The following is a 17,345-nucleotide window of genomic DNA, read 5'->3' as shown; positions in this document are numbered from 1 at the left end:
GAATACAAAATAAATAATAATATTTGTAGTGTATTTCTAACTGTTCCCACAAAGCTCTAAAACTAAAATACTCGGTAAGTCCAAATTTTAAAAAATTACTGCATTACACCTGAAAATAAATTACACTGTGACAGTTTATTGTTCTGAAAAGTAAAAATAACAGGTAAAATAACATGTAGCAACCTTCTATGTTGATTCTTACAGGTACATGGAACTTAATCAGTAATTAGGGCTTGTTCAAAGAAAACCCCCAGAAGGGTTGTAACCATGCTCATATAGTTCTGCACATAGCCTTCTAACTACACTCCTTACATTCAGGTTAATCCTGGTCCAGGCCTTGGCTTAGCTCTTCTACTGTGAAATTGACACCTCCAGGTATTATTGCACAGTTCAAGATAGGTGTTGTTGGGCCCAGCACCATGGCGCAGTAAGTTAATCCTTTGCCTGTGGTGCTGGCATCATATATGGGTGACGGTTCAAGTCTCGGCAGCTCCTCTTCCAACCCAGCTCTCTGCTGTGGCCTGGGTTGGAAGAAGGCCCAAGTTCTTAGTCCCCTGTACTCACATGGGAGTCTGGAAAGAAGCACCTATCTCCTGGCTTCAGATAGGTGCACCTCTTGCTGTTGCAGCCATTTGGGGAGTGAGCCAATGGACAGAAGACCTTTCTCTCTATCTCTCCACCTTTCACTGTCTGTAACTCTACCTCTCAAATAAATATATATATATTTTAAAAAAGTATCAAAATAATAAATAAAATCTTTAAAAAAGTATAAAAATAATATGCAATAGATATATGTGATTCTTTACAAGAAAAAAGTCAATAAACTGTCCAAATATAAAATCTGATTTTAAGAAAGTATGATAGAAAGTCTTACTGTAATTGTTTGATCTAAAGACCAGACTAGTGAAGATTTCCTAGATGTGGAAAACTCAGGGACAAATACAGGAAGAGATGATTTTTTTAGGAGTATTTCATATGTCTACATGGTAGATATAAAACATTTGACAAATTATTTATTTACTTTTATTTTATTTGAAAGCAAAGGGAAGAAGAGACAGAGTGAAATTCCATTTGCTGTCTCATTCTCCAAATGCCCACAACAGCTGGACTGTACCAGGCCAACGCCAGGACTTGGAACCCAATCTGGATCTCTCATGTGAGTGGCAGGGACTGGAGTAATGGAGCCATCAATTGCCACCTACCAGGGTGTGCATTAGCAAGCTGGATCTGAAGTGGCAAGTACTCAAACCAAGCAATGACGTAACTGTTGTAGCAAACACCCACACATTAGAAATTTATTTTTCTTATCTCTGTATTAAAATTGCAGCTATATTTATATCACAAATTTGCTTCACATGTGATTCCATACAAATTTATTTAGCATCTATTATGAATCCAACTCTGGGTTAAGCACTGCCAAAATACAGCTGCCCTCAAAGTGCTTACAATTCGATTACTTAATTACAGCGTAAATATGTATTGAGCACAACATCATATATGCATGGGAACTGGGGATATACATCAGTGTACAAACAGGGCAAATTCCTGTCTAACAGAGCTAACATTTCAGAGGGAGGTATAGGGAACAAATGAGAAAAATTCATAAATTACACAGTATCCCAAAAGCTGATCTAGTGTTAGGGAGAAAGAACAGTGGGCACTGAGATAGGGAGTTCTTGGGGGCAGTGTAGTAGTCTATTTCACACAGTGTGGTCAGGGAAGGCCTCACTGAGGTGGCTTTTGAACGAATACTCAAAAGAAAGCCGACACAAGCATAATCTAGGAGAAGAACATTCTAGGCAGAGGGAACAGCAGCTTCTACACTCTGGGACACAGGCATGCTTGGCATTTTTGGGGAAAAGTAAAGAGATCAATCAATGTCACTGGAGAAAGAGCAAGAGGGAGAGTATGCAAGCAGATGAGAGACTGAAATTGGCTAGCTTTGTTAAAAATTTTACTGTTACTGCTGAGGGTCTTTGCTGTCTATTCAGAGTAGAATTTGGAATATCAGCTCAAATAAAACAGGTGACATGGTAAGGCTTTTAGCATTTATACAGTGAGAGAAATACACAGGAAAGTGAGGACTTTCTTTGAGTTTAAATATTCATTCTGTGCCATGTTGCAAATAGACCAAGTCTGTGGGGGCAGAGGTCCAGAGTAGAATCAGAGCAACTTTTACAATACTAAAAGATTATTCAAAAATGATAATGGTAGCTGGGATAAGATAGATAAGAGGAAGTTGGTGAGAAGCATTTTGACTGTAGATAACTTAGAGCTAGATACAATGGATTTGCTGCCACATTGTCTGGATGCATCCTGCATCACTTAGAGGACAGTATAGCAGTGAATTAAGTCATGAGTCTGGTGGTTGGTGAGAAGATGGGCCTGAGTGATGGAGAGAATACCTACAGGCAGGTTACAGAATATAAGACTGGAGATGAGAACAGTAGTGTTGATAACTGAAATGGGGGACTTGGAAGGGGGAGCAGTGCTCAGGGAGTGGTTTCAGACATGTTGAATTTGAAATGTTGGCAGAATCTCAAAGTAGGGACTGTTGGAAGTTTAGAATATGGACTTTGATACAGGTCAAGTAGAAAAGGCTGGTGTTAGAGATCAAGAGATTTGGGAATTATTTTTCAGAGATGCAGGTTGAAGATGAGAGAATGAATAACCTGTCTTTACCTCAAGAGATAATAGCAGAGGATTGAGGCAAAAGCCCAGGAAGATGCCTACAATAATGAGGAAGGTAAAAGAAATAGAACTAATGGAAAAGGAGCCAGTGGAGGCCAAGGAAGCTTACATTTCAGATTTATATATTTACTTTTTTTTTTTTTAGATTTAAAATCAAGACTTACTAGAGTCAGAGACCTCCAGCCAGAGTGGCATAGAGGAGGGCTCCTGAGAGAGGAAAAACCAGAAGGGGCCTGATGTACTGGGGTTTTTAAGCACAATTTTGAAAACAACAACAACAACAACAACAATAACTTGACAATCAGATTAACATTCAGTTACATGTCAGGGACAAATTCCATCAAAAGACATGATTTGCAACACTTTATCCTGATGGATTGCTCCTGGGTAAACAAAAGAGCCATCACAAGAGTGGGATACCTAATTTGTTTTACAGTAAATCGGGAGCTCAGAGGGTGGAGTCACCACTCCCTTGAATTCTCATGATAAGATTGGAAGCTCCCAAGGAGTGGGCAGGCAGGCACTACTGATCTTGCTAAGGAAAAGTTTTGATGGAACATCTTCTATCCTCAATTTCCAGACTGTCTATTAACCATTTGACTCCTCACATTGCCCCCCTCCAGAAGAATGGTCCCTAACTTCTGTTAGGGGGATTGGGTGATGATCGCCTGGCTGCTTCATGCTGAAAAGGAGCATTGTTGGGAATGGGAGTCAGGACAGGGTTCCAGCAGGAGGTGTCTTCTCAGGAGGAGCTGGCTTATCCAGAGTGATGGCAGGGCTAGCTTGCAGAAAGTGTTTCCATCTGAGTTTTCAGGTGCAGGGCTATCTAGAATTTCACTGTTTCAAGTTTTGGGGAAACAAATCTAAAAAGCAGCTTAAACTCCCAGGGTCTAAAGCAAAGGACAGAGTCATTATTAGAGGATCTAAGAAAGGTGCTGTCTAAACCACCAGCAAGTTTTCCCATTGAGAGTCAAGTGGAAACTGACAGAAATGGCTTTCTAATAATCAGGTTGGCTTTAAGGCCTTGCCAGTTATGAGGCTCAGACACATGTATCTCTTCACATGGGGTACCTTATAATGGAAGAGTGAATGAACCTCCTTAGGCAATGTACTGTGTTGACTTCCATTACCTTGCTTGCCTGGGAGGAGAGCTGGCTGGAAGAAAAGGTAGGTAGCATATCCAAAAGGAAAATGGTTTTAGTTAATTTTCAGTTCTCCCTGCAATGTTGCTGACTCTTCTTGGCCATGCCCTCAACAGCAGTGGTTGCATCAGAAGTTGGGCTGAAAGAAGGGCTTTTGAACTTAGAGTCAACAAGGTCTGTGGCTCTAACCTGGGAGTGCTTCAACTCCTGGGCAGTTCTGTTTCCAATGACTCAACTCTTGGCTGGCATAACTGCTAGGTCTCTTCCTAAGCTGACTTCTGCTGAAGCCCTGGCTTTCCACATCGAAAACCAATGCAAGGTCTGGCGCTGTGACATAATGCTTAGAGCCACTGCCCTCAGTTGCTCCACTTCTGACCAGTTTTCTGCTATGGTCTGGGAAAGCAGTAGAGATGGCCAAAGTTCTTGTGCCCCTGCACCTGCATGGGAGACCTGGAAGATGATCTTGGCTGCTGGCTTTGGATTGGCACAACTCCAGCTGTGGCAGCCAACTGGGGAGTGAATCAGCAGATAGGAGGCTGTCTCTCCTTCTCTCTCTCTCTCTCTGCCTCTCCTTCCCTCTCTGTGTAACTCTGACTTTCAAGTTAATAAATCAACCTCAAAAAAAAAAAAAAAGAAAGAAAGCTAATGCAGTGGACTGTTATGTCTCCTTGATGGCAGATCACTGTATAGAGCAGCCACTATTTGGCCTGGTAGCTTCTGCTGCCTAGCTTCCTCTTCCTCCTGTTTTTTTTTTTTTTTTTTCCAAGCAGACCAGAGGAAACCTCTAAGAGGATGCAAGCAAATGGATTCTCAAGTCCTATTTCTAAACTTTGGTGGCTTAAAGTAGAAGTCTATAGTCACAGGCATGTTCTGATAGTGGTTTTTCTGTGAGATAGGGTAGACAAAGCTCATGAGGAAAGTTATGTTCTCACTTTAACATTAAACATGATGACCATTTTAAATATAAAATTTGAAGTCATTCATAAAACTTTCTCTCCCTTCCTTTGGTCTGAAAGGGAGGTTTTGCCTGTTACTGTGCCCATGGCAAAGTAAATCTAGCTGTGAAATAATAATTTAAGCTCTCATTTGGGCTATGCTACTATTACAGAAAAATGTTAGGCATCCCTTTTAAAAGGTCTAAAGATCCAACTGTACATCCTGGAGAGTCTTTCAGAATAGAAATAATTTCCCATCTTGAAGAGAAAAGAGAAATGAGGGAATACTTCAGTCTTCCCCAAATTGCTTATTGAGAATAACAATATCAAATGAAAACTTAACAAAGAATTTTAACTGTTCACTGACAACGTTGAAAGACATTTACCAAAATGTCCAATGCCTTCTATAAATTTCAAGGGTACATGTATTTGGAAACATCACTTAAATATGTAATGCAAGTGTAACTTGTTTGAATAGCAAACCCAAGTACAAACACGTCAACAAATTTAAAACACCTGGTGGGACCAGTGCTGTGGTGCAGCACGTTAAAGCCCTGGCCTGAAGCACTGGCATCCCACATGGGAGCTGGTTCAGGTCCTGGCTGCTCCTCTTCCAATCCAGCTCTCTGCTATGGCCTGGGAAAGCAGAGGAAGATGGCCCAAGTCCTTGGTCCCCTGTGCCCACGTGGGAGAACCAGACGAAGCTCCTGTCTGTTGGCTAAGGATCAGCTCAGTTCCGACTGTTCCTGCTATCTGGGGAGTGAACCCGCAGATGGAAGGCCTCTTTCTCTCTCTCTCTCTCTCTCTCTCTCTAACTCTGCCTTTCAAATAAATAAATATTTTTAAAAATAAAATATTTGGCAAAGAAATTTAGGTCCCAAAAACCAAAAAAGTTGTATTTGATTAACTAAGCAATTTTAATTTATTAGGAATATTTTATCTATAAACCAATTAAAGCAGAGCTATTAATAAATTTTCCCATATTTACATACAATATGTACTCACATATAATATAACCTATAAGATAGAACTATAGAACTTTCAGTAGTAGTTTTTTAAAATCTTTTTTTTTAAATTACCATCAGTTGATTAGAATTTCTGCTCTTAGTAATCTGAATTAATCTTACTTTTTCTAGGTTGGAACCTGTAGTACATTATTGCCTTTATCTTCTTACAGAACTGTCCCAAAATATTGAATACATAAAATCAGGGGAAAAAGAAGTCCTTTTGAACCTAAATGGGAACATTTTACCACAGAACCACAATGTTTTAACTTCATGAGCAGTACATCTGATTTTTAATTGTTGAAGAACACAACATTGTGGGTAACAAAAGACTCTAAATATCCAAGTTTAAAGTTATAAACTCATTAACAAATAAGAATAGGCACTTGTTTACTGCACATATTTTTGAAATCACCTCTATGATTTTTTTTAAACTTTTATTTAATGAATATAAATTTCCAAAGTACAGCTTATGGATTACAATGGCTTCCCCCCCATAACGTCCCTCCCACCCGCAACCCTCCCCTTTCCCACTCCCTCTCCCCTTCCATTCACATCAAGATTCATTTTCGATTCTCTTTATATACAGAAGATCAGTTTAGCATACATTAAGTAAAGATTTCAACAGTTTGCTCCCACACAGAAACACAAAGTGAAAAATACGGTTTGAGTACTAGTGATAGCATTAAATCTCAATGTACAGCACACTAAGGACAAAGATCCTACATGAGGAGTAAGTGCACAGTGACTCCTGTTGTTGACTTAACAAATTGACACTCTTGTTTATGGCCTCAGTAATCACCCTAGGCTCTTGTCATGAGCTGCCAAGGCTATGGAAGCCCCCTGAGTTCACCGACTCTGATCATATTTAGACAAGGCCATGGTCAAAGTGGAAGTTCTCTCCTCCCTTCAGAGAAAGGTACCTCCTTCTTTGATGATCCGTTCTTTCCACTGGGATCTCACTCACGGAGATCTTTCATTTAGGTTTTTTTTTTTTTTCCCCCCCAGAGTGTCTTGGCTTTCCATGCCTGAAATACTCTCATGGGCATTTCAGCTGGATCTGCATGCCTTAAGGGCTGATTCTGAGGCCAGAGTGCTGTTTAGGACATCTGCCATTCTATGGGTCTGCTGTGTATCTCACTTCCCATGTTGGATCATTCTCTCCCTTTTTTATTCTATCAGTTAGTATTAGCAGACACTAGTCTTGTTTATGTGCTCCCTTTGGTTCTTAGTCCTATCATTAGGATCAGTTGTGAATAGAAATTGATCACTGGGACTAGTGAGATGGCATTGATACATGCCACCTTGATGGGATTGAATTGGAATCCCCTGGTATATTTCTAATTCTACCGTTTGAGGTAAGTCAGCTTGAGCATGTCCCTAATTGCACATCTCTTCCCTCTCTTATTCTCATGCTTATATTTAACAGCAATCACTTTTCAGTTAAGTTTCAGCACTTAAGAAGAATTGTGTATTGATTACATTATTCAACCAAAAGTATTAAGTAGAACAAACAAAAAAATACTAAGAGGGATAACATATTAAGTTGCTCATCAACAGTCAGGGTGAGGGCTGATCAAGTCACCGTTTCTCATAGTGTTCATTTCACTTTAACAGGTTTCCTTTTTGGTGCTCAGTTAGTTGTCTCCTATCAAGGAGAACAAGTGGTATTTGTCCCTTTGGGATTGGCTTATTTCACTCAGCATAATGTTTTCCAAATTCCTGACAGGGATCACTTTTCAGTTAAAATTTAAACACCTAAGAATAATTGTGTGTTAATTACAGAGTTCAACCTATGGTACTAGAACAACAACAACAAAAAATACTAAAATGGATAAAGTATTAGATTGTACATCCCTTTAGGCCTCTGCACCATTCTCATTAAGATAACCATCATGTTTGATATTAGCTGATCTCTACAAGATGAGAGACCTATCCTTTTATATTTCCTGGGGCCTAACTGGAAATATCAAAGTCCAAAGAATTTGAAGTTCGATTTTTTGAATGCCTCTCACAAATGCTAAGAAGGCTTAAAATACCTGGTAGAAACAGGATCCGTTAACATTATGACATAATGTAGATAATACAAAGATTTTTTTAAAATCTTTTATTTATTTTAATTTTAATTTTTTATTTTTTTGACAGGCAGAGTGGACAGTGAGAGAGAGAGAGAGAGAGAAAGGTCTTCCTTTCCCATTGGTTCACCCTCCAATGGCCGCCGCGGTCGGCGTCTGTGGCTGGCACACCATGCTGATCTGATGGCAGGAGCCAGGTGCTTATCCTGGTCTCCCATGGGGTACAGGGCCCAAGCACTTGGGCCATCCTCCACTGCACTCCCTGGCCACAGCAGAGAGCTGGCCTGGAAGAGGGGTAACCTGGACAGAATCCAGTGCCCCGACCGGGACTAGAACCCAGTGTGCCAGCACCACACGGTGGAGGATTAGCTTAGTGAGCTGCAGCGCCGACCTGATAATATAAAGATTTGATCATTGTAACAAAGTGATTACTCATATGCTTTAGAATAAATATATATTCAAACAAACCATAATTCTTAATAAAAAAAAACCCTCAGCTGTTTTGAAACAATTAGAACCTAACAGAGACATTAAGAGAACACAATAGATTACGTCAATAAACAAAAAATCTGTGTCTCCTCAGTCACCCCAAAAATTGTAAATAAAATCTTAAATATAAGAATCAGCACATGGAAGCATCCCATAACTTGGAACAATTTTAACAGAGTCAGAACTAGGGAAGAGAAATAGATTCCTGCAGTGGATTAGAAAACTGACAGAGTTACCGATTAAACAAAAGCTATTAAAATGCGACACTGCAATTTTTAAACAGATTTTTAAGACTATTTAAAAAATATTTACTAACATATGTACCTCATTGCTTTAACAGATATCGGATTCTAATTTTATGTAAAAATTTCTAAAGGCAACATTTTCTATATAAGATATTTCATCAATTTCAATGTTAGTTAATTTCAAGTGATGTTGAACTATTTTCATATGAACAATTTATGAAAACACGTTAGGAAACCCAAATAGGTTTTCCATAGACTATAAGGTGTTAAGAGTACCAAAGTTTACATGTAGATACATTTATCTCATTTGCTTTACCCAATTTGTACTTAGCAGTTATACCTAGATGACTGAAAATGGTGATATTATATTGTATCTCTATGTGAACTAAGGTCAAAGTTAAATTATGTGGAATTCTCCTTTTTATAAAACTCTAGCTATAAATTAATGATATTAAACCAGAGATTGCAAAATCCACCTTAGGGGGGCTATAAAAAGCACTGATCACCCATGGCTATTTAGAAACCTGTTAAATGAAGTTTCAAAACAAATTTGGCAAGTTACAAAGCAATCCTTTTTTTTTTTTTTTTTTTTTTTTTGACAGGCAGAGTGGACAGTGAGAGAGAGAGACAGAGAGAAAGGTCTTCCTTTGCCGTTGGTTCACCCTCCAATGGCCGCCGCGGCCGGCGCGCTGCGGCCGGCGATGGCAGGAGCCAGGAGCCAGGTGCTTTTCCTGGTCTCCCATGGGGTGCAGGGCCCAAGCACTTGGGCCATCCTCCACTGCACTCCCTGGCCACAGCAGAGGGCTGGCCTGGAAGAGGGGCAACCGGGACAGAATCCGGCGCCCCGACCGGGACTAGAACCCGGTGTGCCGGCGCCGCAAGGCGGAGGATTAGCCTAGTGAGCCGCGGCGCCGGCCTCAAAGCAATCCTTTTTTGAAGGCAGTGATCTTCCTAGATTCAAGAGAGAGAAATTTCTTTAATCCCAATGTTCAGTTACAGTTGAACCACGTTCTCATGCAAGAGATTGTTATTTACAAAGGCATCTTTTTAGTTTCTGATTGAATCTGAGTCTAGTTTTCCACTGGAGATTGTTCACCATTATGTCAGGTTTAATGGGAGAGGGCATCCATCAGAGCAGATGCACACCCATCCAGAGGATCTGATAGGTGATAGAATAAAGGGCAATGACCTATAAGGAAGCTCTCGTAAGAGCCCACGAAGGGGCAAGCTGGAAGGGAAAAAACTGAGGGCCAACACAGAGACCATAATCTTGCACCTCAAACCAAAAGCCAACACTGGAAGTGTCTAATCATTGGGCTGTCAGTCAAACCAGCCTCATGCATGAGGAATCAGGTTGGGAGATGTCTCAAGTCCAAGACTTCATCATCTGGATAAACCATATATATTCAATAGCATCTGAAGTTGTTGGGCCTAGATTCATGCCTAGAAACCCCCAGGCAAAATTAAAACAATGGGTGCAATGGTCATCTGATAAAATTTCTCCCCCATCGGGATTAAGGCCTCAATAAGATTCAAATGCTATGAGAGCGGTGCCCTGGTGGCTCACTAAGTAGACCCAAGAACCCTGTAACACTCTGGAAAAGAAGTCATTGCCTACTGGAGCACATGCAGGGAAATAGAGGCAAGAGGCCAGTTAGGAGACAAGGTTCTGAGAGGGGAGTCAGAGTTAGAGGGCTGGCAGAGGCAGAGAGAGAGAGGGAGAGGTAAGAGAGAGAGAGAGAAAGAGACAGCGAGAGGAAGATCGTCCATTTGCTGGTTCACTCCCAGAGTTAGGCTAATCCGAAGCATGGAGCCAGGAGTTTCTTCCGGGTCTCCCATGTGGGTGCAGGAGCCCAAGGACTCGGACCATCTTCTGTTGTTTTCCCAGGCCATAAGCAGAGAGCTGGATCACAAGTGGAGCAGCCAGGACTTGAACCAGCACCATATGGGATGCCGGCACTACAGGCAGCGACTTTATCTTTTATACCACAGCACCAGCCCCAAAGCTTACATTTCAGCGAGGCATTGATCAAGGGCACCAGATACTGAAGTGAGATGAAGGAGGATGGAGCTAGACAAAATGCCGTTAGATAGGGCAAGAAGAGTCTTAGGTGGTGGGTCAGAAGCTAGAGCAGAGAGGTTGAAAAGCACAGGGATACTGAGAAAAGAAACAAAGGCATCAGCCCATTGTTCACAGTGAATTTGAGAGAAAAGTATATGGAGAACTCCTTCCAGAAGACTGGGTGGAGAGAGGACATTTGATTCATTCTGTGGTGATGATATCATTACCTTTCAGAATGTGAGAACAGTTGACTGTCACCTCTTCCTGTAATAGCTATTCCTCAAAATGTATTTAAAATATGTTTTTATAACCATATATAAAATGTCTCAGGCCTAACCATATGTATACATACTTCTGAAATGCTATATATGTAACCTAGCTCAGAGATTGCTAATATTATGTATACTATTTAATTTAGATTTACCCTTTAAACTCGACCTGAAAATGCTCATTTTCAAAAATCAATATAAATATGAATATTCCCTTCCCCTTGGAGTTTTTATTACTGGAAATACACTTTATCTCCCCTTTAAGTGCGGAACTTTTCCAGTAGATTAAGATGTAAACAGATTCACAAAGCAGACATTTAATCTGGGTTGAAGGTGCACATTCACTTAGACTATAAGGGAAGGCAGTTCTGTGTTTGCTGCTGAGGTAGTGCTACAGAGAGAAAGGGAGAGATGCACACAGAGAGAGGTCGTCCATCTGCTGGTTCATTCCCCAAATGGCTGCAACAGTCAGGGCTGGGCATATCGAAATTCAGGAGACTAGAAGTTCACCTGGGTCTGCCATGTGGGTGCAAGGGACCAAGTACTTGGGCCATCTTCCGCTGCTTTTCCAGGTACATTAAGAGGGAGCTGGATTAGAAGTGGAGCAGCTGGGACTCGAACTAACACCCACTGGGGATGCCGATGCTGCAGCAGTGGTTTAACCTAGGTTACAGGTTCCCCAGAAGCAGGAACAGACTTGTCAAATCGTCCCAGCTGCAGAGTCCCACAGGCACATAGCCTGGTTTGGATCTGCAAGGTTTGAAAGAGGTAGTTTTGGGGCTTGTGTTGTGCTGAAGCAGGTTAAGCCGCTGGCTGCAACAGAAGCATATGGAATTGCTTGTTGAAGCCCTGGCTGCTCGGCTTCTGATCCAGCTCCCTGCTAATTCGCCTGGGAAGGCAGCAGAAGATGGCACAAGTATCTGGGTCCCTGCCACCCATGTGGAAGGCCTGGATTGCTTTTCGGTTCCTGGTTTCAGCTTGGTGCAGCCATGGTCATTGCAAGCCTTGGGGTCAGTGAACCAGTAAATAGAAGAGTGTTTCTTTCTCTCTGTAACTGCATTGCAAATAAATACACAAATTTTTAAAAAGAGAAAGAGCTGGTTTTACATTTCTAGAATCAACCACAAGATGGTCCTTTAGAAAAATTCCTCTCTAGACTGTATATTCTCTTTGTCTCTTGTTTTACCCAGATGTCCTGTGCCTCTCAGATATGCACCAAGTTTCCATGGAGATCTGAAGGGGAACTTTCTCAGCCTTGGGAGTGGCAGACACGTAGTGCTTGCTTACATTTGTTGAATTTGTCTTTGCTAGATTCCCCATTCAGTGTGTACTGATCTATGTCCTCCTGGGACCCGGAAGGGGATTCGTCACGGGGAACCGACTTGCTGCTTTGAGTGCATTCCATGTGCTGATGGACATGTGTCACGGACGGCAGGTAGAGATGGTTGATCTTTTCTCCTACATGAGGAGTAAGTGCACAGTGACTCCTGTTGTTGACTTTACCAATTGACACTCCTGTCTATGGCATCAGTAATCTCCCTATGCTCCAGTCATGAGTTTCCAAGGCTATGGAAGCCCTCTGAGTTCTCCGACTCTTATCTTGTTTAGACAAGGTCATAGTCAAAGTGGAAGTTCTCTCCTCCCTTCAGAGAAAGGTTCCTCCTTCTTTGATGGCCCTGTTCTTTCCATTGGGATCTCACTCGCAGACATCTTTCATTTAGTTTTTTTTTTTTTTTTGCCTTTTTTGATTCTATCAGTTAGTATTAGCAGACACTAGTCTTGTTTGTGTGATCCCTTTGACTCTTTGACCTATCAGTGTGATCAATTGTGAACTGTATTTGATCACTTGTTCTAGTGAGATGGCATTGGTACATGCCACCTTGATGGGATTGTATTGGAATCCACTGGCATGTTTCTAACTCCACCATTTGGGGCAAGTCAGCTTGAGCATGTCCCAAATTGTACATCTCCTCCCTCTCGTATTCCCACTCTTATATTTAACAGGGATCACTTTTCAGTTAAAATTTAAACACCTAAGAATAATTGTGTGTTAATTACAGAGTTCAACCAATAGTACTAGAACCAAAAAAAATAATAAAATGGATAAAGTATTACAATGTACATCAAAGACAGAACAACCTTTGTCTTTCACAGAACATTAAAGGAACCCTATCCTAATGTCCCAAGAGCAGCCCTTAGATGACTTGTTTTTCTATACCAGTGTTCTGCCTTGGAGCCCCTGCAGAACAGCTAACTGCCTCAAACCTCTGCTGGTCCCTGGAGACGTGCTGGCTGCTTTTGTTTTCCTTCTGATCCTCGGTCCTTCTCTGCCTGTCCCTCACATCTGCGTCAGAGGGTGAGGAGCAGAGACACTGGGAAGGTTAAGCCAGAATGCTTTTCCATGGGGCTGAGCCTGTAAGCAAGGCTGAAAACACAGGTGTTTGAATCAGCCTCATCCGGGTCAGAACCCTCTTGATTGTTTCACACCAGTAGCTCTAATTGCCTTGTGTTTTCCCCCTCTGTCATGGATTGCTTTGGGTTTATGCAGGTACACACTTTCCTTTTCAAGTACATAGTTGGACTAAAAGATGCAAGTTCCTTGAAAAGGCTGCTGCAAGAAACAATGAAACTGACAATAAAGACTGAATTTCTGAACTTGAAAACAATTCTCCACGTGTGACATTACCTGCACTCTCTAAGTCCTTTTTATCACTCTCTCTTTAGAGACCTGATATATCCTCTGTAGGAATATGAGTCCTTGCTCTCTAGGCCCCTGAGTGCTCTGGGCTATTTGCAGCTGAAGGGAACAATTGATGTACTCACAGTGAGTTCTCTGTTCTCTGTTTAACAGGCCAAAGGGAATGTGAACAGTGTGGTGAAGACTACTGGTCCAATGCAGAGAAGAGTGAGTGTGTGCTCAAAGAGGTGGAATTCCTTGCTTATGATGAGGCCCTGGGCTTCACGCTGGTCATTCTGTCCATCTTTGGGGCCCTTGTAGTCCTGGCCGTCACGGTTGTATATGTGATCTACAGACATACTCCCCTGGTGAATGCCAATGGCCGCGAGCTGAGCTTTCTTATTCAGGTTTCTCTGACCATCACAGTGCTGTCATCCCTGCTTTTTATTGGCAAGCCATACAACTGGTCCTGCATGGCCTGTCAGGTCACTCTGGCACTGGGCTTTTCTCTTTGCCTAGCCTGTATTCTCGGGAAGACCATTTCACTATTTTTAGCCTACAAAATTTCCAAGTCCAAAACCCGACTTATATCCATACGTCCCCTTTATCGGAAAATCATCATACTAATCTCTGTTCTAGTTGAGGTTGGCATATGCACTGCTTACTTGGTGCTGGAACCCCCAAGGGTATACAAGAACATGGAATCTCAAAATATAAAGATCATATTTGAATGCAATGAGGGCTCTGTAGAATTCTTGTGCTCAATGTTTGGGGTTGATGTCTTCCTGGCCTTGCTCTGCTTCCTTACGACCTTTGTGGCTCGCCAGTTGCCAGATAATTACTATGAAGGAAAATGCATCACCTTTGGGATGCTTGTGTTTTTCATTGTCTGGATCTCTTTTGTCCCTGCTTACTTGAGCACCAAAGGAAGTTCAAAGTGGCTGTGGAAATATTTGCGATCTTGGCATCCAGCTACGGCTTGTTGGGCTGTCTATTTGCTCCCAAGTGCTTCATTATTTTGCTGAGGCCAAAGAGAAACACTGATGAAATTGTTGGTGGAAGGGTCCCCGCCATAGATAAGAGTATACAACTGACTTCAGCTTCTGTGAGCAGTGAGCTTAACAACACCACGGTGTCCGCTGTCGTGGCTGATTAAAGTTGAAGGGCATATGGCCTTCAAGGCTGCAATGGTGACATGTCCAACATACCCTTTCAAATTGTCCCTGTAGCAGTTGCCTGATACTCTGGGGTCGTGTTGACGATTGTGCTCTGGTGGTTTAGTCTTAGCATGGTGTTTGAATACTCATGTTGTATGATACACTTTGGTATGAATTACAATATTGCTTACTATTGAAGGATAAGCTATTTAATCCAAACATTTCAAAGTACTTTGGAAACAGAGGATGTGATAGGCACAAGTTCGAAAACTATAGCCACAAGTTAGAGAAAAACTTTGACTCGAGTAGGTTTTTGTGCTTATGAGTATCTGTTCTAGAAGTTTATACTCAAGTCACATAGTGGGGACCGAAAGAGATATTATGTCATCCATCTGATAGATCAGAAGTGCATTAGTATATATTTTTTTAATTTTTATTTGACAGGTAGAGTTATAGACAGTGAGAAAGAGATAGAGATAAAGGTCTTCTTTTTTCTGTTGGTTCACTCCCCTAATGACCGCTACGGCTGGCGCTGCACCAATCCGAAGCCAGGAACTGGGTGCTTCCTCTCGGTCTCCCATGCGGGTGCAGGGACCCATGCACTTGGGCCATCCTCCACTGCCTTCCCCGGGCCACAGCAGAGAGCTGGACTGGAAGAGGGGCAACTGGGACTAGTACTCGGCACCCCAACTGGGACTAGAACCCGGGGTGCCTGCACCGCAGGGGAGGATTAGCCAAGTGAGCCACGGCGCTGGCTGCATTAATATATTTGAGTGTAGAAATCTGAAAGGAGGAGAAAGAGTTCACCCTTCAAGAAAATCTAGAAATTTTATGAACCTCAATTACTCAAAACAGGCAAAGATTCTTGCAGGCTTGAGGAAACAGAAACTGTGATGACTGACTCAGGAGGACAAGCCTGTTAGGCACTTTTTTTGTCAACTTTTAAGGAATGATTATTCCAGGCCCGGCAAAGTGAATCGGTTTTCTGTTATTGAAACGGGAGGTTAGCATCAAGGTTCTGCAAAGCTCGAATGGATTATGTTGTCTGGAGGGTCATTGGTATTCGAGGACTTTCAGGGCAGGCATCTATCACCCTTCAGTCTTCCCACACTTCCCCAGAGCCTGCCCCACAGCCTTTAGAATCGGTAGAGGAGTGCCTGAATCACAGTACAAAGAGGAGGAGAACTGCTATCCTGGTCCTTCATTCAACCCCAGGATTGGGGTACTTTGGAAAGGAGAGGACGGCTTGTTGAAGTCTAGAGTAACAGGAAAACGACAATCAACTTCTAACTTGTTATACACACATCATCGTGACTGTTCTCAATGAGTCACCTTGTGATCTAAAACAATGAGCTGAATTGTGGCTCTTGTCTAGTAATTTGCTTTACTTTGAACTTAAATATTACAATTTAATGTAATTCAATTCTCTTCTGAGGTGTTGATTATTGAACCTATGGTGTCTAAAAAGTTCTGGAATTTCATCAGGACACTGTATAAGACCCTGTTTATTATCTCCTTTCATATCACATGACTCAGCAATGCATTCTCATCAGACTTGTGCTTTTTGCAGTTATTTTTTTCTGATTGGCAATAGATTTGAGAAATTAGAGGAAGTAAATATTATAAATAATATATCAATTGAACTTATATGTTTAATATTAATGTTTACTATGTAGTATTGTACTTTTAATTAGCTTTTATCTAAAATACTTTGAAGTAGTCTCTTGTTGATTTGATATTCTTGCACTGTTATAGAAGATGACTTAGTTATGAAGCTGAAATGAATAATACCTGATTGTCTAAGAATAATGGGTTAATTTGCAATATGGTTGTTTTTATGTAATTATTTATTTATCAAGTATTACAATATTCTCGTAACCTTCAGAGATATTTTCTCTTTGAATGAATGTGTCAACTAAAAATGAATTCTAGTAAAATACATAATGAAATCTCTGCCAGTACATGCTGCTGTGTGAAAGGATCTCTGTGCAAGTCGCTTGTGACACTCCCTGCTGACAATGAGCACTTGTTGGCAACTACACGCTGGGCCCTGGGGAGAAGCTCAGAATTAATTTCGGGGCGTTGGAAAAAAATTGTGTTTCTGCTGGCATGGGGAGTAACAAAGACTAATTGCTTAAAATAAAAAATATGCAGAACAAGACTATACTCAGGGTTGATCTTCACACATGCAGGATTGAAATCTTGTGGTAAATGGAATGTGTATCACAACTGCTCAAACCCACACTGTGTTTCCTTGCATTAAGGCAAATAAAATTCCTGATGTAAAGTGAATATATTTTCAAAAATGTAATTTGGTCCTTCTTTCAGGTGAATATATATATATATATATTTTATTATTTGAAAAGCAGAACTATGGACAGAGAAGGAGAAACAGAAAGAGAGAGATTTTCCATCAGCTCATTGCAGCCCCAAATGGCTACAATTGCTGGGACTTGGCCAGGCCAAAACCAGGCTCCTGGAATTCCATTTGGATCTCCCATGAGGTGGCAGGAGACAAAGTACTGCTACCATCCTCTGCTGCCTTCCTAGGCACATTATAGTAGGGAGCTGGATCAGTAGTGGAGTAGCAAGAACTTGA

General features: G+C 41.4%; 1 pseudogene; it reads left to right on the top strand.

Annotated features, from left to right (window-relative positions):
* LOC127482812 (vomeronasal type-2 receptor 1-like) overlaps positions 1 to 15,103 on the top strand; it is a 34,982-nt pseudogene extending 19,879 nt beyond the window's left edge.
* The last annotated feature ends 2,242 nt before the right edge of the window (positions 15,104 to 17,345 follow it).

This window comes from Oryctolagus cuniculus, chromosome 4 (genome assembly GCF_964237555.1).
Source record: "Oryctolagus cuniculus chromosome 4, mOryCun1.1, whole genome shotgun sequence".
Taxonomy (NCBI): domain Eukaryota; kingdom Metazoa; phylum Chordata; class Mammalia; order Lagomorpha; family Leporidae; genus Oryctolagus; species Oryctolagus cuniculus.
This window is presented reverse-complemented; position numbering and strand designations above follow the sequence as displayed.